The sequence below is a fragment of the Rhinoderma darwinii genome, chromosome 11 (genome assembly GCF_050947455.1).
Source record: "Rhinoderma darwinii isolate aRhiDar2 chromosome 11, aRhiDar2.hap1, whole genome shotgun sequence".
Taxonomy (NCBI): Eukaryota; Metazoa; Chordata; class Amphibia; order Anura; family Rhinodermatidae; genus Rhinoderma; species Rhinoderma darwinii.
In genome coordinates, this window is record NC_134697.1 from 66,616,577 (window position 1) to 66,643,430 (window position 26,854).

Sequence of the window (26,854 nt, forward strand, 5' to 3'; positions counted from 1 at the left end):
CAGTGGTTTTGGTGGCATATGAAAGGTGAGATCGCAGTTCTAGCTGTGACACAACTGGAGGTATCACCAGTTGAAAACATAGTCATGAATGGAAGCTGTATACTATAATATGTGTTTCTGGGCAGTGAAGGGGTAGAAGCTGTATGATGATTAGACAGTGTCATGCAGAAGATGTTACACCGGCCAGATTTAAAAGAAAGAGTAACCTCCCATTTGGAAAATTACCATATTTAGAAAAATGCACACAACTTTGCAAATAATAAACGTTTTTGAAATTAGTTTTAACTGTAGTTATCAGCATCATAGCGCCTATTAGATTAGTTAGAAGATAGTGAAATAATAAACTAGTGACAGATCCTCTTTAAATCCCCATTTGCAGGTCATATTAACCAACGACCAACCCAGGAACGCCCACAAAACATCCCAGAAACGGCCACATTGTGGAACATTTAAATTCTATTTTGCAGGACATTCCCATGAAAATTAGGAGAGTTGGGAGGTAGGCAACATTGAATTTGATGTTAACTTCTTTAATAATAATAATAAGTCTTAAAGCATTAATATAGGACTTAAAGAGGCTCTGTCACCAGATTTTGCAGCCCCTATCTGCTATTGCAGCAGATAGGCGCTGCAATGTAGATTACAGTAACGTTTTTATTTTTAAAAAACGAGCATTTTTGGCCAAGTTATGACCATTTTCGTATTTATGCAAATGAGGCTTGCAAAAGTACAACTGGGCGTGTTGAAAAGTAAAAGTACAACTGGGCGTGTATTATGTGCGTACATCTGGGCGTGTTTACTACTTTTACTAGCTGGGCGTTCTGATGAGAAGTATCATCCACTTCTCTTCAGAACGCCCAGCTTCTGGCAGTGCAGATCTGTGACGTCACTCACAGGTCCTGCATCGTGTCGGCACCAGAGGCTACAGTTGATTCTGCAGCAGCATCAGCATTTGCAGGTAAGTAGCTACATCGACTTACCTGCAAACGCCGATGCTGCTGCAGAATCATCTGTAGCCTCTGGTGCCGACACGATGCAGGACCTGTGAGTGACGTCACAGCGTGATACCTGGAGAACACGGCTGTGTCTGCACTGCCAGAAGCTGGGCGTTGTGAAGAGAAGTGGATGACACTTCTATACACAACGCCCAGCTAATAAAAGTAGTAAACACGCCCCGATGTACGCACATAATACACGCCCAGTTGTACTTTTACTTTTCAACACGCCCAGTTGTACTTTTGCAAGCCTCATTTGCATAAATATGAAAATGGTCATAACTTGGCCAAAAATGCTCGTTTTTTAAAAATAAAAATGTTACTGTAATCTACATTGCAGCGCTTATCTGCTGCAATAGCAGATAGGGGTTGCAAAATCTGGTGACAGAGCCTCTTTAAGAGGTTGAAACAGTTTCAAACAACCTATTAGTCAGGCTAAGTAGGGTTTTCCACTTTTGAAATCTTCTTACATGAAATACTCACAGGATTACATTAATAGGGGATCTGTGAGCTATGAGCTTTATTAGGGGCAGGCTGTCAAATTTTAGCCTATGGAGCAAGCACACAGCACTGGCCCATGAGTAGTGATCCATCCTTAACCTGTTTATCTTTGCATGCTTTATAAAAGAGGCAGAAGTAGCCAAACTTTAAATCCAGCTGACATTCAAAGACAGTGGCTGGTGGTTTTGTTTTCTAGTTGGGATTGCACACACATAAGCTATCTTACATACATGATTAAGCTGTTAGCTCGATATTTTTCCATTGATATAGTACTATGAGGGCTTGATTTTTGCAGGACGAGTTGTAGTTTTTCGTAGCACTGTTTATGTTGCCGTATAATGCACTAGGAAACGGGAAAAAAAAATATTTGTGGGGTAGAAAATGAAAAAAACAGTGATTCCTCCATGGTTTTTTGCGCGCTGTTTTTACGGAATTCACTGTGCTATTAAAACAACATGTTAACTTTATTCTGTGGGTCAATACGATTACGGCGATACCAAATATATATAGTTTTTTTTTATGTTTTACTACTTTTACATGTAAAAACCTAAGTGTAAAAAAGAAAATTTATTTTGCGTCGCCAAATTCCGAGAGCCACAACTTTTTTATTTTTCTGTCGATTAAGTGGTATGAGGGCTTATTTTTTGCGTCATAAGCTGTAGTTTTTAATAATACCATTTTGGTGTAAATGCGACGGTTTGATCACTTTTTATTTAATTTTTTGTGGGAGATGAGGTGACCAAAAAAATAGACATTCTGGCGTTTACAATTGTTTTTTTTACGGCGTTCACCGTGCAGGTTAAATAACAATATATTATAATAGTTCAGACTTTTATGGACGCGGTGATATCAATTATGTTTATTTATTTTTTTTTTTACTATGCTCTAGGGGGAAAATGAGAAAAGGGGGGTTTTTTGAACTTTTAATATATATTTTTTTTTTTTACACCAGAAAATACTTTATTTAACTTATTTTTACTTTTTTTATTAGTCCGCTTAGGGGACTTCAACCAGCGATCGTTAGATCGCTTGCACGATATACTGCAATACTAATGTATTGCAGTATATTGTGATTCTGACAGGCACCTATTAAGCCCTGCCGGAGGTAAGGGTTAATAGGTGTACAAAGATGGCGGACCTGGGGGCGTCCATTAAGCCCCCAGGCAGCCATAGCAACCATCGCCCCCCCGCGATTGCGTTGCGGGGGGCGCGATGAGCTGTTAGAGGGGGTCGCCCCCCTCTTTCTGATGATTTAACGAGCGCGATGCCGCTAGTTACTCTGAAGTGTCGGCTGTAACATACAGCCGACACCGTCATCGTATAGAGCGAGCTCACTGCGTGAGCCCGCTCCATACTTCCCCTACCCGGCATTGGCGTATGGATACGTCAAATGTCGGGAAAGGGTTAATAAATAAGTTGAATAATAGTGGTCCCAGCTCTGAACCCTGGGGTACACCACTTATAACCGGGGACCATTCAAAGTAGGAATCATTGACCACAGCTCTCTGGATACGGTCCTTGAGCCAATTCTCAATCCAAATACAAACTATACTATATAAGCCTATAGTCCTTAATTTACACATTAGACGTCTATGAGCGACAGTGTCAAATGCCTTTGCAAAGTCCAAAAACACTATATCCACAGCGGCCGCTCTGTCTAGGCTTCTGCTCATCTCTTCATAAAAACATATCAGGTTAGTTTGACAAATTCTGTCCTTAGTAAAACCGTGCTGGCTGTCACTTATAATACAAATTGTTGTCACATAATCCTGTATATAGTCCCTCAAAACCCCCTCAAACCTTTTCCCCACGATGGATGTTAAGCTTACTGGTCTATAATTACCCAGGGAAGACCTAGAACCCCTTTTTAAAATAGGCACCACATTTGCCCAGTGCCAGTCCATTGGCACTGTACCAGTCACTAGAGAATCTCTGACTATTATGAAGAGGGGGACTGAAAAAACTGAACTAAGCTCTTTAAGAACTCAAGGGTGTAACCCATCTGGTCCCGGGGCCTTGTGCACATTTAATTTAGCTTGGACCGTATCTACATTCATCCAATTCAGTATATCAGCTTATATATTAACAGCACTGGCACCAGCTATATATAGTTGTATATACAGAGCTGAAGAACCCATTTAGTAACTCTGCCTTCTCTTGATCCCCTGTGGCCAACTCCCCATTACCACTATCTAGGGGACCTACATGTTCAGACCTTGGCTTTTTTGCATTTATATACTTGAAGACTTTTTGGGATTTGTTTTACTATCCTTGGCCACCTGCCTTTCATTTTGTATTTTTGCTAATTTTATTAAATTTTTACAGATTTTATTACGCTCTTTATAATTTAAAAAGGCTACAGATATACCCTCAGATTTTATTTTTCAAATTCCCTTTTTTTTTGTCGTGTATTGCCCTTCTTACAGTAGGTGTAAGCCATGTGGGGTTTCATTGTAGTCATTTATACTTGTTACCTATAGGAATACATTTTGCACTATAATTACCCAAAGTAGATTTGAAAACCTCCCATTTATCATTTGTACCATTATTTGACATTAGTTCTTCCCAGTCTATATCCTGAATCGGAGCCCTCATCTTGGGGAAATTGGCCTTCTTTAAATTAAGTGTTTTTGACCTCCCAGCCTGTGTTTGTTTTTTACAGTATAGGTAAAATATAACTATATTGTGATCACTGTTACCGAGGTTTTCATGAACATTGACGTTCCCAACAAGCTCTGCATTATTAGAAATGACCAAATCCAACAGAGCTTCACCTCTAGTCAGGTCTTCCACCAACTGGCCCATAAAATTTTCCGGCAACAGGTTGAGGAAATGTATCCCCTTTGCAGTTGAAGCCGAACCATGACTCCAATTAATATCCCAGTAATTAAAATCTCCCATTATCATTACAGTACCAGCCTGTGCAGCCTGCTCCATCTGTTTGTATAGCTGACCTTCCATCTCCTCAGTTATATTGGGGTGTCTAAAGATTACATGAAAAGTACTTTTTTCATTGTTTACTTCCCATTCTAGTTCCACCCACAAGGTTTCAACCTCCTCACAATCTTCACCCTCTAATGTCTGTTTCACACTCGCCTTCATATCACTTCTCACATACAGACATACACCACCGCCTTTCCTATTTGTCCTTTCTTTCCGAAAAAGTGCAAAACCCTGTAGATTTACAGCCCAGTCGTGTGTAGAGTCTAGCCATGTTTCAGCAACACCAACTATATCTATATTTTCTTCCAGTATCAAGGCCTCTAGCTCCCCTATTTTGTTTGCTAGACTTCTGGCATTTGTGAACATACACTTTAACTTGCCTTTCAGTTTTTCACTTTCATTATCAGAAATGTGATTAATTGACATTATTTGGGCATTTTTATTTTCATTTTCATTGCTGTTTTGTAACAAAAGGAACTCCCTATTCTGTTGTCTAGTCCTCCCCCACAGTCTGTTTCTCCCCCCACCAATATAGTCTGACCCCTCTCTAACCTGACTACCCCTTTATTTTCTACATTGACCTCCCTCCTCATCCCTAGTTTAAATACTCCGCCACCCCAGCTAGAGTTCCCTCCCCCAGCACATCGGACCCCCTTCCATTTAGGTGCAAAACATCTGTAGAATAAGGTATGTACCCCAATGAAAAGTCAGCCCAGTGCTCTAAGAACCCAAAGCCTTCTCCTCTACACCAAGACTTAAGCCATGCATTTAACTCCCTGAGCTCCCGCTGTCTTTCCTGTGATGCACATGGCACAGGCAGTTTTCCTGAGAATACAACCTTGGAGGTCCTTCCCTTCAGCTTGTAGCCTAGTTCTTTAAAATTATTCTTAAGGCTCCTCCACCTACCATTTATGCTGTCGTTGGTACCTACATGGACCACAACAGCTGGATCATCACCAGCCTCTCCCAGTAATTTATCCACCCGTTCCACCACATGCTGAACCCTGGCACCAGGGAGACAGCAAACCATTCGGTTGAGGGTGTCTTGGCGACAAATAATTATATCCGTCTTCCTGAAAATAGAATCCCCTACAACTACCAATTGTCTTATCTTACCTGCATTTCCATCCCGCCGACTACTAGCTGGGCTGTTCTCCCGGCTGTTAGGGAGATCAGTATCCACTAGGGCTGCCATTTCTGAGACCAAGACCCTCGCATCATCACCCAACTTGGCAATTTTGCTTGGAATATCAGATACAGAATTGGCCTTCCTTTTCTTGGACCCCTTTCTACTGCCCCTAACTACATTAACCCAACTACTTGCCTTATCCTGCTCACCCATGTCTTCACCCTCCAGTTCTACCCCACTAACTGCGTGCTCCGTAAGCAGCATGCTCCGCTCAAGATTGTCTATCGCCCTCAGTGTTGCATTTTGCACCTCCAGATCTCTAATGCGAGCTTCCAGACTAACAACATGCTCACATCTGCTACAGAGGTATTCACTCTGAAACTCTGGCTCCAGTCATGCATACATATGGCAAACTGTGCACTGAAGAAAACCTCCAATCTTACCGTTCATTATCCCAGTTACAAAAAAACAGTGAACAATTGTTAAAGTAAAAGAAATGAAGAGTACTTACAGGGGCTTTAACTCCTCTTTTTAACCCCAGTTTTTTAACTCCACGTGATATACAAACCACTTGTTTAGCAAGCCAAAACAGAGCATGCTCTATAGAGTTCTGAAGGCTAATTTATACCACCTGGGAGCAGTTAACCCCTCACCCTAATCAGCTACACAGCAGGACAGAACTAGGAAGGAAAAAAGGGTTTTAAATGGTGTCAGTTTTGCAAACTTCTTTTAGCATATACTCAATTCATATATCACACACAATATCCCACACTTTATGTCACGCAAGGACACAGCAAGTCATTCCGGTTTTATAACTCCACTTGATATACAAACCACTTGTTTAGCAAGCCAAAACATCTAATACCCTTTAAATATTTGACCCATCCTGCCGTTAGTCTAACGTGTATGGTCACCTTTGGGCTTCAGCAAAAACATAGCAAATTTAAATAAAGACATGTGTCAATCAAGTTTTACTTATTATACTTAAAAAAACCTTTAAGGTAGTTGTCAATTGACAATTTTAGGGGAAACCTTCCTGTTAGACTCCAAAAAGGGCAATCAGAATTAAACCCTGGATCAATGACTAATCTCCAGTTAAGTAGTACACTTGACTTGTGATATATATTTTAAGAAAGACATCCAAACCCTTCAGCATGTTAACTATCACCATCCTGTAGCAAAATCTGCCATAGTGTACATTCTCTAACAATAAAAAAACGATTCCATTCTGATGGGAAAAAAAAACCTTCATTCCTTATCTTCCTTTCTAGATGCCAAGGTTTACCAGCAACAGGCTCTCCAATGTGATAAATCTGAAAACGATTCCCCATTAGCCTCTTGAAACTCTGCAATATAATAGGGGGGGGGGGGGTAAAATGACTGCATTTGCTAACTTCTAGGGTTTTGTTTTCTGGTTATTTAGAGCTTTAGAACATTTTTCATTCATTACATTAGTAAAACAAAATGAAAGGGATCCTATTAACGACTGTATAACTAGTGACAGACATGCTGATTGTATTGGTCTGTCACATTTATGTGAATGCTCTGTAGTTTTGAAGAACGTAGAGTTTAATCGTTGCATTGCTATAGAAGAGCTGTGAGGAAACAGTCCGGCGTATTCATGAACTGCTAATTCCCCCCTCCAGCTTCTGATTGACAGTTTTCTCCCTCTTCACAGGGATGGCAGTATAAAGTCCCTGACTGTTTCCCTTTTTATTTTAAAACCCCATTTTACTGTATTGATCATATTGATACATTTCAAATTGCGCAAAGCCTTTTTAACCGGTTTCAAACAATTGTAATATTGTGCTCTAGTTTATACATCACATTATGTTTTCAGAATGATTAGATAAGAGCCTGTGCATTGTTGCCCAATAGAATATTCATGAAGTGTCTTGCCTTATTTGTCATACTTAAAAATAGTAAAATCTTAAATACAGAATGTTGAGCAATTTCTTTCATTCCCAAAGATGAAACTTTTTCTCTACACTCTATAAAATGTGAACAGATCCTTTCCCAAAGCATCTGTCTAGTACATTACAACATGGGTCTGACCAGCTGTTGTAAAAAAAAAAAAAAAGGCAAATTAAGGCAAACTGCTTGGGGATAAGTATATTTCATTGCTAAATAGTTCATTTCTGTCAGTTTAGAGATTACTATAGATAAAATACATAATAAATATATGTATCAAGATCTGCATCTTCTTGCATGTAACTAAAAATAATTAAGGATTGTTGACAGATTGCTATGTATTTTCTTGATTCATACACCGAGAACAGCAATTACATTGAATGTCTGTTATGTATAAAATGTGGCTTGTATACATAAAATAATTTGGTGTGTGTGTATATATATATATATATATATATATATATATACACTACCGTTCAAAAGTTTAGGGTCACTTAGAAATTTCCTTATTTTTGCAAGAAAAGCACAGTTTTTTTTAATGAAAATAACATTAAATTAATCAGAAATACACTCTATACATTGTTAATGTGCTAAATGACTATTCTAGCTGCAAACATCTGGTTATAATGCTATATCTACGTAGGTGTATAGAGGCCCATTTCCAGCAACTATCACTTCAGTGTTCTACACCGCGTTCCAAATGATTATGCAAATGTTATTTTTCACTGATTTTCCTAAATAGTCGATGCAAATGACAATCAGTATAAGCTTCAAGCCATCAACCGTTGGAGTATAATGCGAATTTTATTGAACAAATCTACTAATGATAACAGATTTTTTTTTAGAAGTAAAAAACTCAAAATGCACTGTTTCAAATTATTATGCACAACAGAGATCCAAACATTTTAAAGGTTGTAAAGAGAACTAAAATGGTAATTTGTTGAATTCGCAGCATCAGGAAGTCATATTTAAAGAAATCAAAAGCTCTTTCAATAAAAAAAAACCTTAACAGGCCAAGTTACATGTTAACATAGGACCCCTTCTTTGATATCACCTTCACACTTCTTGCATCCATTGAATTTGTGAGTATTTGGACAGTTTCCGCTTGAATATCTTTGCAGGATGTCAGAATAGCCTCCCAGAGCTTCTGTTTTGATGTGAACTGCCTCTCACCCTCATAAATATTTTGCTTGAGGATGCTCCAAAGGTCCTCAATAGGGTTGAGGTCAGGGGAACATAGGGGCCACACCATGAGTTTCTCTCCTTTTATGCCCATAGCAGCCAATGACACAGAGGTATTCTTTGCAGCATGAGATGGTGCATTGTCATGCATGAAGATAATTTTGCTACGGAAGGCACGGTTCTTCTTTTTGTACCACGGAAGAAAGTGGTCAGTTATAAACTCTACGTACTTTGCAGAGGTCATTTCCACACCATCAGGGATCCTAAAGGGGCCTACCAGCTCTCTCCCCATGATTCCAGCCCAAAACATGACTCTGCCACCTTCTTGCTGATGTCGCAGCCTTGTTGGGACATGGTGGCCATTCACCAACCATCCACTACTCCATCCAACTGGACCATCCAGAGTTGCACGGCACTCATCAGTAAACAACACGGTTTTAAAATTAGTCTTCATGTATTTCTGAGCCCACTGCAACTGTTTCTGCTTGTGAGCATTGTTTAGGGGTGGCCGAATAATAGCTTCATGCACACTTGCAAACCTCTAGAGCAGGGGCTTCCCCAGAGCCTGAGTCCCGAGCAGAGCGCTGGTGTCGGCTCTGCTCTGGGACTCTGTGGAATTCCCTGACATCGCTGCCCATATATGGACAGTGTGTCAGGGTCTTGCCCAGAACGGAGCAGAGCGCTGGAGTCGGCTCTGCTACTGGACTCTGTGGAATTCCCTGACATCGCTGTCCACATATGAACAGCGATGTCTGGGGCTTCCCCAGAGCCGGAGTCCTGAGCAGAGCACTGGTGTCGCCTCTGCTCCTGGACTCTGTGGATTTCCCTGACATCGCTGCCCATATATGGACAGTGTGTCAGGGTCTTGCCCAGAGCGGAGCAGAGCGCTGGTGTCGGCTCTGCTCCTGGACTCTGTGGAATTCCCTGACATCGCTGCCACATATGAACAGCGATGTCTGGGGCTTCCCCAGAGCCGGAGTCCCGAGCAAGAGCGCTGGTGTCGGCTCTGCTCCGGGACTCTGGGGAAGCCTCTGACATCGCTGTCCATACATCGACAATGATGTCAGGGGCTTCCCCAGAGCAGGAGTCCCAGTGATGTCAGGAGCACAGCTGGAGTCGCAGGAAGAGCCTACTAGCGCCCTGCCTGGGACTCCAGCTCTGGGCAAGCCCCTGACATCACTGGGGCAGACTCTGTGGAATTCCCTGACATCGCTGCCCATATATGGACAGTGTGTCAGGGTCTTCCCCAGAGCGGAGTTCCGGGCAGAGCGCTATTATCTGCTCTGCTCCGGGACTCTGGGGAAGCCTCTGACATCGCTGTCCATACATCGACAATGATGTCAGGGGCTTCCCCAGAGCAGGAGTCCCAGTGATGTCAGGAGCACAGCTGGAGTCGCAGGAAGAGCCTACTAGCGCTCTGCCTGGGACTCCAGCTCTGGGCAAGCCCCTGACATCACTGGGGCAGCCTCTACAGAGTGCACCGGGGCAGCCACTACAGAGGGCACTGGGGCAGCCTCTACAGAGGGGACTGGGGCAGCCTCTACAGAGGGCACTGGGGCATCCTCTACAGAGGGCACTGGGGCATCCTCTACAGAGGGCACTTTGGCAGCCTCTAGAGAGGGCACTTTGGCAGCCTCTACAGAGGGCACTGTGGCAGCCTCTACAGAGGGCAATGTGGCAGCCTCTACAGAGGGCACTGTGGCAGCCGCCTCTACACTAGCATTATCTAGGGGTGTGTTGCATTATCTACAGAGGGCACTGTGACCTTATCTACAGAGGGCACTGTGGCCTTATCTAGGAGTGTGTTGCATTATCCACAGAGGGCACTGCGGCAGCATCCACAGAGGGCACTGCGGCAGCATCCACAGAGGGCACTGCGGCACTATCTAAAAAGGGGCTGCCCAATCTTGGCATGTGTGCTAACTGAGCCGCCGGACTGCATTTAGCGACACTTAAACTGGAAAGCTGGATTGTTGAAATAAGCACGTGGAGAAATATCTCAAATTTGAAACCTAGCGCTATTAGTATAGTAATGTAGTATTATTATTCTAGTAATATAGTGTTATAGTAGTTCAAATAACTAATTGATTAACAATAATTTTGTATTGTATCAAATTTGAAAGTAATGCGGCCCGTCAACTTCCCATTTTTTCTATATGCGGCCCACTTACCCGGCCGAGTTTGAGACCCCTGCTCTAAAGGATCCTACACCTTGAGGTTCGCGGGACTCCAGAGGCACCAGCGGCTTCAAATACCTGTTTGCTGCTTTGCAATGGCATTTTAGCAGCTGCTCTCCTAATCCTATTAAATTGTCTGGCAGAAACGTTCCTCATTATGCCTTTATCTGAACTAACCCGTCTGTGCTCTGAATCAGGCACAAATTTTTTCACAGTACGATGATCACGCCTAAGTTTTCTTGAACTATCCAATGTTTTCATACCTTGTCCAAGGTATTGCACTATTTCACGCTTTTAGTCAGCAGAGAGATCCTTTTTCTTTCCCATATTGCTTGAAACCTGTGGCCTGCTTAATAATGTGGAACGTCCTTCTTAAGTAGTTTTCCTTTGATTGGGCACACCTGGCAAACTAATTATCACAGGTGTCTGAGATTGATAACAATGATCCAAAGAGCCCTAAGACACAATACCATCCATGAGTTTAATTGAAAAACTAATAATTAAATGTTTATGACACTTAAATCCAATGTGCATAATAATTTGGAACACAGTGTAATGATACATTGTGTTTGCTAACTGTGTTAGAAGGCTAATGGATGATTAGAAAACACTTGAAAACCCTTGTGCAATTATGTTAGCACCACTGTAAACAGTTTTGCTGTTTAGCAGAGCTATAAAACTGACCTTCCTTTGAGCTAGTTGAGAATCTGGAGCATTGCATTTCTGGGTTCGATTAAACTCTCAAAATGGCTAGAAAAAAAGAGCTTTCATGTGAAACTCGACAGTCTATTCTTGTTCTTAGAAATGAAGGCTATTCCATGCGAGAAATTGCCAAGAAACTGAAGATTTCCTACAACGGTGTATACTACTCCCTTCAGAGGACAGCACAAACAGGCTCTAACCAGAGCAGAAAGAGAAGTGGGAGGCCCAGCTGCACAACTGAGCAACAAGACAAGTACATTAGAGTTTCTAGTTTGAGAAATAGACGCCTCACAAGTCCTCAACTGGCAGCTTCATTAAATAGTACCCGCAAAACTCCAGTGTCAATGTCTACAGTGAAGAGGCGACTCCGGGATGCTGGCCTTCAGGGCAGAGTGGCAAAGAAAAAGCCATATCTGAGACTGGCTAATAAAAGGAAAAGATTAATATGGGCAAAAGCACACAGACATTGGACAGATAAAGATTGGAAAAAAGTGTTATGGACAGACGAATCGAAGTTTGAGGTGTTTGGATCACACAGAAGAACATTTGTGAGATGCAGAACAACTGAAAAGATGCTGGAAGAGTGCCTGACGCCATCTGTCAAGCATGGTGGAGGTAATGTGATGGTCTGGGGTTGCTTTGAGCTGGCAAAGTGGGAGATTTGTACAAGGTAAAAGGGATTTTGAATAAGGAAGGCTATCACTCCATTTTGCAACGCCATGCCATACCCTGTGGACAGCGCTTGATTGGAGCCAATTTCATCCTACAACAGGACAATGACCCAAAGCACACCTCCAAATTATGCAAGAACTATTTAGGGAAGAAGCAGGCAGCTGGTATTCTATCTGTAATGGAGTGGCCAGCGCAGTCACCAGATCTCAACCCCATAAAGCTGTTGTGGGAGCAGCTTGACCGTATGGTATGCAAGAAGTGCCCATCAAGCCAATCCAACTTATGGGAGGGCCTTCTGGAAGCATGGGGTGAAATTTCTCCCGATTACCTCAGCAAATTAACAGCTAGAATGCCAAAGGTCTGCAATGCTGTAATTGCTGCAAATGGAGCATTCTTTGACGAAAGCAAAGCTTGAAGGAGAAAATTATTATTTGAAATAAAAATCATTATTTCTTACCTTGTCAATGTCTTGACTATATTTTCTAATCATTTTGCAACTCATTTGATAAATACACAAAACACAAAATTGTCTGGGTGACCCCAAACTTTTGAACGGTAGTGTATATATATATATATATATATATATATATATATACATATATATATATATATATATATATATATATATATATATATATATATATATATACAGTGAAGGAAATAAGTATTTGATCCCTTGCTGATTTTGTACGTTTGCCCACTGTCAAAGACATGAACAGTCTAGAATTTTTAGGCTTGGTTAATTTTACCAGTGAGAGATAGATTATATAAAAAAAACAAAACTGAAAATCACATTGTCAAAATTATATATATTTATTTGCATTGTGCACAGAGAAATAAGTATTTGATCCCTTTGGCAAACAAGACTTAATACTTGGTGGCAAAACCCTTGTTGGCATGCACAGCAGTCAGAAGTTTTTTGTAGTTGATGATGAGATTTGCACACATGTTAGATGGAATTTTGGCCCACTCCTCTTTGCAGATCATCTGTAAATCATTAAGATTTCGAGGCTGTCGCTTGGCAACTCGGATCTTCAGCTCCCTCCATAAGTTTTCGATGGGATTAAGGTCTGGAGACTGGCTAGGCCACTTCGTGACCTTAATGTGCTTCTTTTTGAACCACTCCTTTGTTGCCTTGGCTGTATGTTTTGGGTCATTGTCGTGCTGGAAGACCCAGCCACGAGCTATTTTTAATGTCCTGGTGGAGGGAAGGAGGTTGTCACTCAGGATTTGACGGTACATGGCTCCATCCATTCTCCCATTGATGCGGTGAAGTAGTCCTGTGCCCTTAGCAGAGAAACACCCCCAAAACATAATGTTTCCACCTCCATGCTTGACAGTGGGAATGGTGTTCTTTGGGTCATATTCAGCATTTCTCTTCCTCCAAACACGGCGAGTTGAGTTAATGCCAAAGGGCTCACTTTTAGTCTCATCTGACCACAGCACCTTCTCCCAATCACTCTCAGAATCATCCAGATGTTCATTTGCAAACTTAAGACGGGCCTGTACATGTGCCTTCTTGAGCAGGGGGACCTTGCGGGCACTGCAGGATTTTAATCCATTACGGCGTAATGTGTTACCAATGGTTTTCTTGGTGACTGTGGTCCCAGCTGCCTTGAGATCGTTAACAAGTTCACCCCGTGTAGTTTTCGGCTGAGCTCTCACCTTCCTCAGGATCAAGGATACCCCACGAGGTGAGATTTTGCATGGAGCCCCAGATCGATGTCGATTGACAGTCATTTTGTATGTCTTCCATTTTCTTACTATTGCACCAACAGTTGTCTCCTTCTCACCCAGCGTCTTACTTATGGTTTTGTAGCCCATTCCAGCCTTGTGCAGGTCTATGATCTTGTCCCTGACATCCTTAGAAAGCTCTTTGGTCTTGCCCATGTTGTAGAGGTTAGAGTCAGACTGATTAATTGAGTCTGTGGACAGGAGTCTTTTATACAGGTGACCATGTAAGACAGCTGTCTTTAATGCAGGCACCAAGTTGATTTGGAGCGTGTAACTGGTCTGGAGGAGGCTGAACTCTTAATGGTTGGTAGGGGATCAAATACTTATTTCTCTGTGCACAATGCAAATAAATATATACAATTTTTACTATGTGATTTTCTGTTTTTTTTTAAATATAATCTATCTCTCACTGGTAAAATTAACCTAGCCTAAAAATTCTAGACTGTTCATGTCTTTGACAGTGGGTAAGCTTACAAAATCAGCAAGGGATCAAATACTTATTTCCTTCACTGTATATATACATATATGTGTGTGTGTGTATATAGTAGAAAGATAGGAGAGCAGGATTCTTCTCTGTGTGCAGCATGTAGAACAGGTGATGGCCGTTAGGCTCCGCCCACTAGCACAGAGAAAACTGAGAATTAGAGAAAGAGAATACAAGTCATATAATGGCCAAAAATACTGTTACTCCTCATGTAAATACATATAGCAGCTTATTCGGAAACGTCACCTGAAGAGCTAGGTATGCTTTAAGCTAATAGTTTATAAGGAACATTTCTTCAAATATTAATATAGATCGAGGGAAAACTACTTAATTTTATATTTAATATCGCCTCATGCAATACTTTTGCCTCTTTAAATATTATAACAACGTATTCCTTAGACACTTAACCTACAACAATTTCCATGGTTATTCTTGTATAGGTCACATTAGATCATTTCGTTTTTAACAACAAAGTTATTGGTTTGCTATCAGAGATGACATACATTTGACATGGCCTTTTTTTTTTTTTTTTTTTTTTAGTTTACATTTTCCTTAATATACAGTGCAAGAAATAATTTCTCTCTTCCTTGCAATTTTAATTTCAATTTCAGGGCTCATCAGACAGGAGACTAGTCTGTGAAATGAGAAATTCTGTTTATTAGAACTGGCATTTTAAGAAAAGCAATAATGCCAAATTCAACATGTGTACCTGTACACAAACCTAAAATAACATTGGAATATTGTTTTTTGTTGTTTTTTTCAGCATCAGCAGTTTTTTATAACCAGGAAATAAAATAAAAGTCCTTGCTATTCTTTGCCTGTTTTGAACAAAGGGACTTGTTTGAAAACCTTTACAGTGATTTCCTATCAAAAAATTACATGAATGATGAGTGATTGCTCTATCATTTCAACCTTAATCCAGTGCAATCCTCCAAATTTACTTAGTTAAAAGCATTACAAAAGACCTCTGACATATCATTTACAGGTGAGTTCACACGGGACAGATGCACCGCAGGCAATTTCGGGCAAAAAACTGCACCAAAACTGCAGCATTTAACTGGCTGGGATTGGCTGCAGCGGCGGTCACATGGGATTCAGCGTCATTCCCAGGAGGGCGGCCTTCTGACGTCATCCAGGCTGACCTCCTGGGACGATGTTTCATCCCATGTGACCGCCGCTACAGCCTGTGATTGGCTGCAGCAGTCCCATGGGATGAAACATCATCCCAGGAGGCCGACCTGGAGGAAGAAACACAGACTCCTGGGTAAGTATAAGATACATTTTTTTTGCAGTGTCACATTTGTTGTGGCGGATTCACTGCAAACTTGCGCAAAAAAACGCAACAACTGCTATTTGTTGCGTGTTTTACCTCCCATTGAACAAATAAGCAGCATTTACGCAAATACAATTGACATGTTGTGAAATAAAGTTCCGCACCGCAGGTCAATTTCTGAGCGTTTCTTCCGCTCAGTATATATGCAGCATGTGGATGAGATTTGTTTTATCTCCCCCACTTTGCTGCTACTGTATTTGCTGTGTATTTTCCGCAACAAATTCCGCTGCAGAAAATTTTCAGTATTTACGCAACATGCGAACTGACCGTAACTGTGCCTAATAGCCATATAGGTTCGTTTTCAGATTTGCAGGTATTTAACTGTTGTGGTCCTACTTATACCCAGCAAGCTATGGACGTCATCAGGTATTTCTGGCCCACATGCAGCCAATGATTCTGGACCCCTGCCCCCCCTCTCATTACCGAGGTGGACGCATTTTTAAAGGGATGGGAGATACGGCAGGGGTGAGAAGCAAACTAGCAGCGTCTCTGTGGGGGCAGAGCAGAGACAGAAGGTAGGCAGGACCTGTATCAGGGGGCATGGGAGAGAGTCTAGATGTCAGGGCTTCGTAGCGGAGGGGAGGGGGCTCGGAGAATTGAAAGTAGGAGGGTGGGCAGGGGGAGGTACAACCTGGCAAGGGCTCTGTGTAGGGACAGGGTGGAGATAGGGACTCTGTGGGTGCCAAAAGAGGAACCGTAGTTGTGCAGAGAATCTGCTAGTGTGTAGGGCGGCAACATAAACAAAAATCCTTGCACTGAAGCGGCTTCCTGTGCACAGCACAGGATCAATATGAGGATCCAAGAGCACACTTTGGAAGTTCGTCATGAGAAAAGGTCCAAATTTCAAAGGCCTCTACTGCCCTGTACTGCTGCAACTTCGGAGGAGCCTATGCAGGTAGATAGACTCCTACTGTCCGACCAGGAATGACAATGCAGACGTTCCACTGAGCTTTGTCTGTATTGTGGCTAAAAGGGATATTTCGTGCCCCAATGTCCTCAAAAGCCGGGAAACTCCAGCACCTAGGCTTGATTGGAGAGACAATCCTAGGTGAATCTCCCTCGACCACTAAGTTCTCTCCCAGACTTTCCATTCCTGTGTCTATTGTCACCGGTGAAGGATCGCACTCTGTCCCTGCTTATCTGGATTCTGGATCGGCTGCAAATTTTATCCAGCAGGGTATAGTTTATCGTCTCCACTTGGCCACAGTTCCTCTGGAGAAACCTCTGGTGGTTGCCTCTGTAAATGGACAACCTCTGCCTGACCCTATCCTGTCAATCACTAAACCACTGAGACTACAGATAGAAGTTCTCCATGCAGACCTGATAGCTTTTGGCAAAACATAGAAAGCTATCAACCCTGTTCTGCTGGAACTGCCTTGGCTTCGCCTACATGCTCTGGAGTACTGGAGAGATCCTCCAATGGGATACTGGAGATATCCTCTAAGTGTCCTCACCGCTGCCTGCCACAGGTTTGTTCTCTTCTCTGCTGTCCCAGGTATAATTTCTCCCCCTCCCTTCAGGTATCATCTCTTCTTTTCCCCACTTATTATCCCCTAGTATTATGCCTGCCTCCAGTATCATCTCCCTCACCACCCAATACCATCTCTCTGTCCCACAGTATTATCTCCCAGTATCATCACAATTCCCCCAGTACCATCTCCCTCCTTACCCAATACAATCTTCCTGTCCCCCCAGTAGCATCTCCCTTCCTCTCAGTAACACCCCCCATAGAGGGCAAATGTCTTACTCAGGTCTGCATTATATCTTCTCAACACTGCAGCATAGTACTGTATTACTTGCAGCAGCTCTCATCCATGGCTCTTAGGTCCTGTGCAGTGTAACAGAGAGGAAGAAGACAGTTTTCCTGTCAAATTTTACACAGCACAGGAGATAAGAGAGTCATCTGTGGGAGTTGCTGCAAGTAATACAGTATAGATGTGAGTAGGTTCTGGGCAGCAGCAGCTTGACATAGACATCACTCACTATGTTAGGAGACTGGTACAACTGCTTGATGTCCCCACGGGGTTCAAAACTCTTGCTGCCATGCTATAAATGAAGTCTCCACTCCGTGTCTCCTCCCCACATGCTGTCAGGCTTCAGTGGAGGAGGAGGATGAGAATGGGCATGCCAGCTCAGCGCTATGTATCTTTCTCTACAGTGGGCCCTTGTGGTTCCCTTTGGTGAAAAGGCAGACTTTGTCGCCAGCTAGGGCGAGCAAAAAGGTGGAGGCTCCTCCTGTTGAGAAAGAAGACATGACTCAGACGAGGAGAGCCTGGCTGAAAGCACTGCAGCAGGTACAGACACAACAATTATCTCTAAGGCTTTTCTGAAAAGAACACTAATCCAGGCTCTCCAGCCAGCTAATAAAGTTAACATGCTATTTTAATTGCACAGTGAGTTCTGCAAAAACGAAAGGCAAAAAACTATGGAGGAATTGCTGTTTTTTTTTTTCATTTTCTAACCCCCATTTCTAACCCCTTTTCCCATTTTCTAGTACATTATATGGAACAATAAATGGTGCTACGAACTACAACTTGTCCCGCAAAAATCAAGCCTTCATAGGACTATATTGACGGAAAAATGAAAACTTTATGACTTTTGGAAGGTGGGGAGGAAAAAACGAAAATTAAATCTGAAAGTTGTTTACAACGGGAGGATTTAAGAGAGTTAAGGAGAATTTGAAGAGGGGTTTCATATGCAAATCCTCCTCCCTGGCCGAGTTCTTCTTTGTCAAAAAGAAGGACGATCTCTGCGACCCTGCATTGACTACCGGGGCCTCAACCAGATCACATTCAAAAATAGATATCCATTGCCACTGATTCCAGAATTTTTGATCGCATACGAGGGGCCAAGATTTTTCCGAAACTAGATCTGCGTGGGGCTTACAACCTGATCCGGATTTGCTGGGGTGACAAGTGGAAGACGGCATTTGACACCCGAGACGGGCACTATGAATACCTGGTGATACCCTTCGGCCTGTGTAACGCTCCCGCGGTCTTCCAAGAATTCGTCAGTGACATCTTCCGGGATGTCCTCTATGTTTGTGTTGTGGTCTATCTTGATGACTTCTTAATTTTTTCCACAGACCCGACGACTCAACATTGACATGTCTGTCAAATTCTGCTGCGATTGAGAGAGAATCGCCTGTATGCCAAGCTGGAGAAGTGCATGTTTGAGAGGAATTATCTACCCTTCCTGGCCTACATCATCTCGGATCAAGGTCTCAAGATGGATCCTGAGAAGGTAAAGGCCATTCTGGAATGGCCATGTCCTTAAGGTTTAAGGTCCATACAGTGTTTCTTGGGATTCGCCAATTTCTACCGGCAGTTCATCCCAAGCTTCTCCTCACTGACAGCTCCCATCTCTACCCTCACTAAAAAAGGCATGAATGCCAAGGTGTGGACTCCAGAAGCAGAATCCGCATTTAATAGCCTGAAGAGTGCCTTCAAGTTTGCCTCAACACTCCATCATCCTGATGTATCTCGACAGTTTTTGTTGGAGGTGGATGACTCCTCTGTTGGTACTAGCACACTTCTGTTCCAGAGAGGTCCCAAAGACAAGGCAGTGGTATGTGGCTATTACTCTACACTTTTCTCTTCTGCAGAGCGCAACTACTCGATTGGGGATCGGGAGTTACTGCCAATCAAGTTGGCCCTGGAGGAGTGAAGACATCTACTAGAGGGCGTAGCTCATCCCATCCTGATATTTACTGACCACAAGAACCTCTCCAACGGCTGAACCCCCGTCAAGCCAGGTGGTTGCTGTTCTTTGACCGGTTCCAGTTTGACCTCCACTACCACCCTGCCGACAAGAATGTGAGGGCCGATGCCTTGTCCAGGTCGTTTGAGACAGAGGAAACCATGGAGTCTTCACAAAATATAATTAATCCGTCCTGCATTGTCTCCGTTAACCCTCTGCAAGTTAGAGAAATCCCTCCGGGGATGACTATTGTGCGCCTGGCAGACAGAGGGAGAATCCTCCACTGGAGACACAGTTCCAAACTGGCAGGTCACGCGGGTGCCCGTAAAACTAGAGACCTGATTGCCCGTCATTTGACCCACGCTGCCCAAAGACATCATGGACTTTGTTTTGTCCTGCACTGTGTGCGCGGCTAACAAGTTTGCCCACGCCAATTCCTGCTGGCCAGCCCAGCCACTGCCTGTGCCCAATTCTATCTGGCAGCATATAGCAATGGACTTTGTCACAGATCTGCCTCCCTCTGCTGGATGCAGTATGGTCTGTGTGGGGGTGGACCAATTCTCGATAATGTTTCTGAACAGCTCTCCTCGGAAAGCTGAGTAAATAGTGTATGGGCTCAAAGACTTACTATTTGTCACAATGGGTGTGTGGACCCACTGGGCCGTACCACTGTAGCGGGATACCAGCTGGCCAACAGGATACCAAGTAAATGTCTATAGTTCGGATAAGGGTACCTGTGGTAATTCAGACAGTAGCGATGGTTAGGCTCGGATGGCACCTTGGCAGCAGGCATAATATATGGCACAACACGACTGCAACTTTTTGTGGCACGGGAACGAAGTAGCACATGATACAGGATACCGGTAGCAGGTATGGGAACACTGGGAACTGGAAAACAATAAGGGACCATTTGCAAAGACTAACACGGGTAAACACAACATTGCTCAGGCAATGAAGGAAGGGACAGGGCCCTTCTTATAGTCCAGGTTGATCATGGGCTAATTTGACATACTTTTCAGGTGCACGCAATGGCCCATTAAGGCCAGACACAAGCGTGCACACGCACCCTACCGGACACAGCAGAGTGAAGCGGAAGTGAACGTTGGCATCTCCTGAGGAGGAGATGTGGGCCAGCACTAACTGATACATGGCTGCGGCCGTCGGTGGGAGAGTAATCCCGATGGTCCGCGGCCATGGGTGTCACACTATTGAGTCCGTGCACCACTTGCTCTGCTTTCCGTGAAAAGCCATCAATAACAAGTCCCTATGAGTCACTTACGTTTTTTTTTTAAGTTTCTAGTTACCATTTAAACCGTCTCTGGCAAGCTACAATGTAAATTCCCCTTTGGCCTGGGGTTTTCTTATTAAGATAATTTGTCACCTATCCACAAGATGTGTATAGGCGTGTTAGCACAACAAAAAGCTATTTTTAAAAATGTTTTTAATTGTTATTGAATATCATAATAAGAACTTAGGGACGTGGATAGGTAGAAATGTTTTTGTTTGTCGTTTAATGAAAAATCGAAAAACTGCCATTATTATTATAATATTACTGCATTTCTGAGTTTAACCACATGTGCACTAAACAATGACAAAACATTGTTAAGTCATTGTTTCTTTAAAGGAAATTTCCACATGCAAAGTAAATTCTTCATTTTCTGTGGTTATAATGTACGTAAAATATTTCAACAAACCAATTTGACAAAAAAATATAAAAAATGCAACTGTGTCTAACGCTTGCCTACGGATGTAACTGGTCCCATAGTTCTAGGACATTACCAATTCTGTTTGTTTGTTTTTTTCTTTTAATTTTCTCCAAAAGGGAATTGTGCATTAATTTGTTTACTGTAGTGTATGGTTTATGGATAGGCATGGTTGAGCAGAAACTGAGATGGCTGCATAGCTTAATTCTCACTAAGCACAAATCAACTAAAAATCAGTGTCAAGGTCATCTTTAAGGACCCCAAATCACCACCAAAGTAGTCCTTACCTTCAGCAACATAGCCAGAATGTCTAGAGGTAAGAAAAATAAAGCAGTGCCTAAGAAATTTTTAGACTTCTTCCCAGTGCATAAGCCATCAGAAAGTGGCTCCTCCACACCAGTGTCACTTTGTTTTATCAGACCAGTACACAGCTGCCTCTCAGGACCCAAACTCCACACAAACCTTGTACCAGTAGTTCAAAATGTATCTAGCTTTTTTAACTCCCTGTCGAGCCAACCAAGCTCTCATGAAGCTGACACAGCAGAATTCCCATCCATGCAAACTATTCTCTAATAGTAAGCTCACACCGGGTATAACCATATTGGGAAGCAGCAAAAAAAGAGTATTGGCCTCTCCTCCAACTAACAGAAGGGCAGTCAAGCAAACCACGCTTGTCAGCAACTGAAGAGACCTCAGGGATCATTTACATTATCTTCTGAACATACTTCCATAATGGGTACCATTCAGGCATCAGAAGGAGCTGCATCAGAGTCCTTTAAAAAACAATAAACCAGCTGTTTGTAGCTCTATTCTGAAAGATTTGCCCTTTTAATTCAAACAATGACCACTCAAGTAACGGAACTTGGACAATAGGTAGCTCACATGGAAAATAAGGTGAAAGATTTCTCCATCGCCCACAATTCCCAGGTGGATTCCCAAAATCTTCATGAGGAAGAAATGAAACAATTAAAAACAAAAATATCAGACTTAGAAGATGGGTCAAGAAGAAATATTAAATTCAGGGGTATTGATGAATTAATCACTCAACCAGACTAAGCCAAATACCTCTAACAGTTAATGAAATCACTACTGCCAACAAGTTCAGAACAAGACATCCTTATTGACCGAGATCGTCGCCTGCCAAAAGCAAAGTCAAATCCTGACAACAAACCAAGAGATGTTTTAGAAAATAATCTATTTCTTCCATATAAAAGAAGAAATGATGCTCTCTGCTCAAACTTTAAAAATTATCGGAACCTTACTCTCACATAACTCTGTATGCAGATTTATCTCAGGCTACAATCTAAGCGAGAAAAGCATCCCTGCCAATAACTACTATTTTAGGAGAACAAAAAGTAATTTACAGATGGGTCTTCCCCAACAAGCTATTTATTTTACGAAATCTGCCACACACATGTGCTCTGCAATGCAGAAAATGAATACAATTGGCTAAAGCAGGCAGGCCTTCCTCTACCAGCAGCAAATCTGAAAATCCTAGGAGACCACCATCCCGCACCGATTAAAAATGGTCAACCTACCATTGCAATAGCGTTTAAGTACATTAGCTGGTATGGCCCTACTTGGCTCCAGTCATTACTAACTTTTCCTTTTCACCAAGCAGTCCCCATACCTGCACAAGCTATTCATACTAGGCCTTACTGTAAGACTTAATTGTTTGGTTTAGGTTGTTTGGTTTTTCCACTTGTTACCGCTTTTTTTTCAGGGGCTCTGCAGCATTAGAGTTCAAACTCCAAATCAATCTTCAGACCACTCAATCTGTAAATCAGATTACACAATATTTCAACATGAGGTCCCCAGTGGAATATTTTGTCTCATTGCCTTCAAAGCTTATTACTAAGGAGTGCAATGAAGATTGAAGTACTTCCATGAATGTAAGGGGACTTAAAGCGTACCTCCAATTATAAGGGAAAAAGTCAGAAAACTATGCTCCCAATATAAAAAACAAGCCCATAATATTCAGACCTCCTTATAGAACTCCGAAAAATAGAATCTGCCTTTCAACAAAGTCCAACACAAACTACACACCAAAAGCTAAACAAAATTAGGTAAAACCTTCAAAAAGTACTTCTCTATAAATATGAACACAACAAGCAGAAACGTACTGCCATAGTAATAGGGCCTTCAAATTAATGGCACAAAAAGTTAAACCAAACAAGTCAAATTCAAGAAACTTTACCTAGTAGCAAAAGATGTGGTCACAAAAATCATCAATCCTAAACACATAGCCGACCTTTTCAGTGATTATTACTCCTGCCTGTGCGATCTAAAGACTAGATCTTACTGAAATCGGGAAGGAATCTAACATTCCTTCTAATTTTGCTACTAAATAGTGACCTTAAATTAGATGCAAAAATGTTAGCCTATAGTTTAACAGATAGCGTACATAATCCAAAATTATTAAATAGGCTTTATCAAGGATAAAAATAGCACAAGAAAGAATGAGAAGGTTCCTTGAACTAATCAAAATCATGGAGCCTTCTCTGCTTTCTTCTTTGGACACACAGAACTCCTTTGATAGTATCCATTGACAATATGCATTTAAAGTCCTAAAGACATTTGTATTCTCAGGTCTAATCCTTAAACGCCCTATTCAGAACACCCTTTGCTAAGGTACTAGTTAATAGTTGTGTATCTACCCCCTTCCCCATATATAACAGAACTAGGCAAGGGAGTCCAATGTCATTCTTGCTCTTCGAACTTATTATGGAGCCCTTAAGGGGGCCTTTAGTATGGGAAGATTGCCACTTTATAGGATTCTTTGCAAACGATGGATTACCTATTAGATACATCTGATCCCTTAAAATATTTAGGTGAGATATACAATGTATTTAGCAATATATCTTACTATAAAGTAAATGTAACAAAGTCTTTGGTGTTATGACTTCATATGGTTGTTTCCACTAAAGTAAAATAATCTGATTATCCCTTTGCGTGATAAAAAATAATTATATTCCTTTTTAGGTATATCTCTCACATACCCTCTATCAGTCTTAAATTAATTAAATTTCAATCCAACAATACTAGAAATCCAAAAAGAACTGGATAGATTAGCTTGCTTTGAACTGTCATCGATGGGATTAATATCGAAGGGCAATTGAGTGTATTTTTCCTATATATAAAACTGATCGTAATACTACAGCCACCAGAAGAGTTATTAATACCATACTTATATATTATATTAGTCCAGGGACTAACATTCATCTTGTAATACTTATTTTGGCTTATGTGTCTCTAAAAAAAAGGTAAGTTTTATTTTGTTTAGCACAAAGTGTTAGGCTATATTCACACGACAGTGAAAAAAAATGGCCATTGAGAACTCATCAACTGTCAGTTTTTCATGGCCATTTTTTTACAAATAAACACAGAATGTATCAACTAAAATGTATCACTAACATAAAATGTTATGAAAAAAAAAACAATATCAGAATCGCTTGGATAAGTAAAAGCATTACAAAGTTATTCCCACATAGTGACACGTCAGGTTTGAAAAATCGGGCTCTGTCAGAAAGGCCACAATGGGCTGTAGCGATAAGGGATTAATATACAAAAGATATGTGTGATTTTTACCTTGTAGAGTTCTACTGGAAAATCTTGTTACCCTTAGCTCAAATTCATCTTCATTTGTATTATTTGATCTAAAATATATTAGACATGTTTTAACTGGCTATAATGAACAAATTTAGATATTAACATCTTAATATTTGTCATCTGAAAACAATGACATATTGAGATTTCTGTTGTTCAACAACTTTACATATTGTGCATCATTGTATGCCTGTTAAAGTAATCGTTTATTGCTTATATTTTTGTAAAACCCAATAAAAATTATATGAAACATTATTCATGGTTTATTTTGTTGTAATGAAAAATTCCTTAAAAATATACATGTATATAAAGGATTACTAATACTGAGACACACTTAAAAAGCCTTTGCCCCAAATAGTGCCACAAAAGAAGAGTGCACAATACTGGCAGTGTGCTGAATTGTAAGAAGGGCCCAAAAGCAGAAGTAGACTTCTATGTTTTTATATTTTTTATTATTATTATTATTATTATTATTATTATTATTATTATTATTATTATTATTACTACTACGGAGTTGCATATGTTTAACAACCAATTGAAAAAAGACTGGCCCATCAAGTTAAAAAAATTTCATATTCTGAGGAATCCAAATAAATAATAATCATCTTAATGCAGATGACTTTAAAAATGATTGAATAGTGCTAATATTATAAGAAGAGGTCTATTAGGTAAAGCAAAACTGATTAAGAACAGGAAAAAAATCTTTACCTCTAAAGAAGGCAGTAATGTTTGAAATAACCAATTAACCTTTGTAATCAGCTTATTTTACCATTTATTAAGCTATGTGTAGCTTTGCCAAAAAGAGCTATTTTATTAAATGTGGAAGTTATAAAATTTAGCAACACGGAAGTGTTAAAGATCAAAACAACAGCTACCGGGAACGCAGAATAGCGTATCAATCAGTGGAAGGCAAGTGTATGCGTGTATTGTGTTGCTATAGGAACCCACTTTAGAAGGGGGCGAGCAGATGGAGATATGCTAAATTGGAATGTGTAAATGTTGCGGATATAGATCTGTTTTTTATACACAATTTTAGCTTTTTATAAATCAATATTTTTTTTAATTTAAATTTAGCCATGTTAGCGAAAAATTCATTTCACTCTTACTGTTTTCATTTATTACTGAGCAAAGAATCAAAATCAAGTGAGTAATACAATAACTATTTTTTTTTTTTTTTTTTTTAGTACGTTCTATTTAACCCTTTAATGACCAGGCCATTTTGCGCATTAAGGACCAAGGATTATTTTTTAATTTCTCACGGTCGCATTCCAAGAGTTGTAACTTTTTTTATATTCCGTCATCATAGCCGGATAAGGGCATATAGTATAATAAAGAGGAAGAATTAATTATAAAACTTAGCTGGTATTAAGCTTGAATAAAAATATGGAACATCGCATATTCAGTAATGAAAAGATTACTTACATACAAACATATAAATATTGAAGAGGTCGTGGTATATATCACTAGGCTTTGTGGACAGCATTCCTGTCTAGCATGCTTAGTCTTGTAGTGCTGCTGTGCATTATAGCTGTTCTATCTATTATCAGGTCTGCATTCAGATCTGATAGACTATCTCAAAGCCGGATAACCTATCTACCTAAGTTACATTTTAAGTGCAGTGAGCAACTCCACCTCCTACACGTTTCACCCTATTCTGGGTTCGTCAGGGAGAAGTCAGGAGTATATGTAATCTGACTCATTGGTGTGTGGCAGTGGTTTAAGCGCATAAGAGCTTGTTTTATGCGGGACAAGTTGTATTTTTCAATTGCACCATTATTGGATGCATATAATATATCGATTAATATTTATTAACTTTATTTTATCGAGAATTGAAAATAAGCAGCTATTCCAGCATTGATTTTCATGTTATAAATTTGCGCCGTTTACTATGCAGCGTGAATAACAAGTTACCTTTATTCTATGGGTTGGCACAATTACCGGGATACCAAATATGTATAGGTTGTATACGTTTTCCTATGTTTGCACAATGAAAACACTTTTAGCAAAAAATTACGTTTTTACATCGCCACATTGCAACAGCCGTAACTTTTTTATTTTTCCGTCAATGTGGCCGTATGTGGGC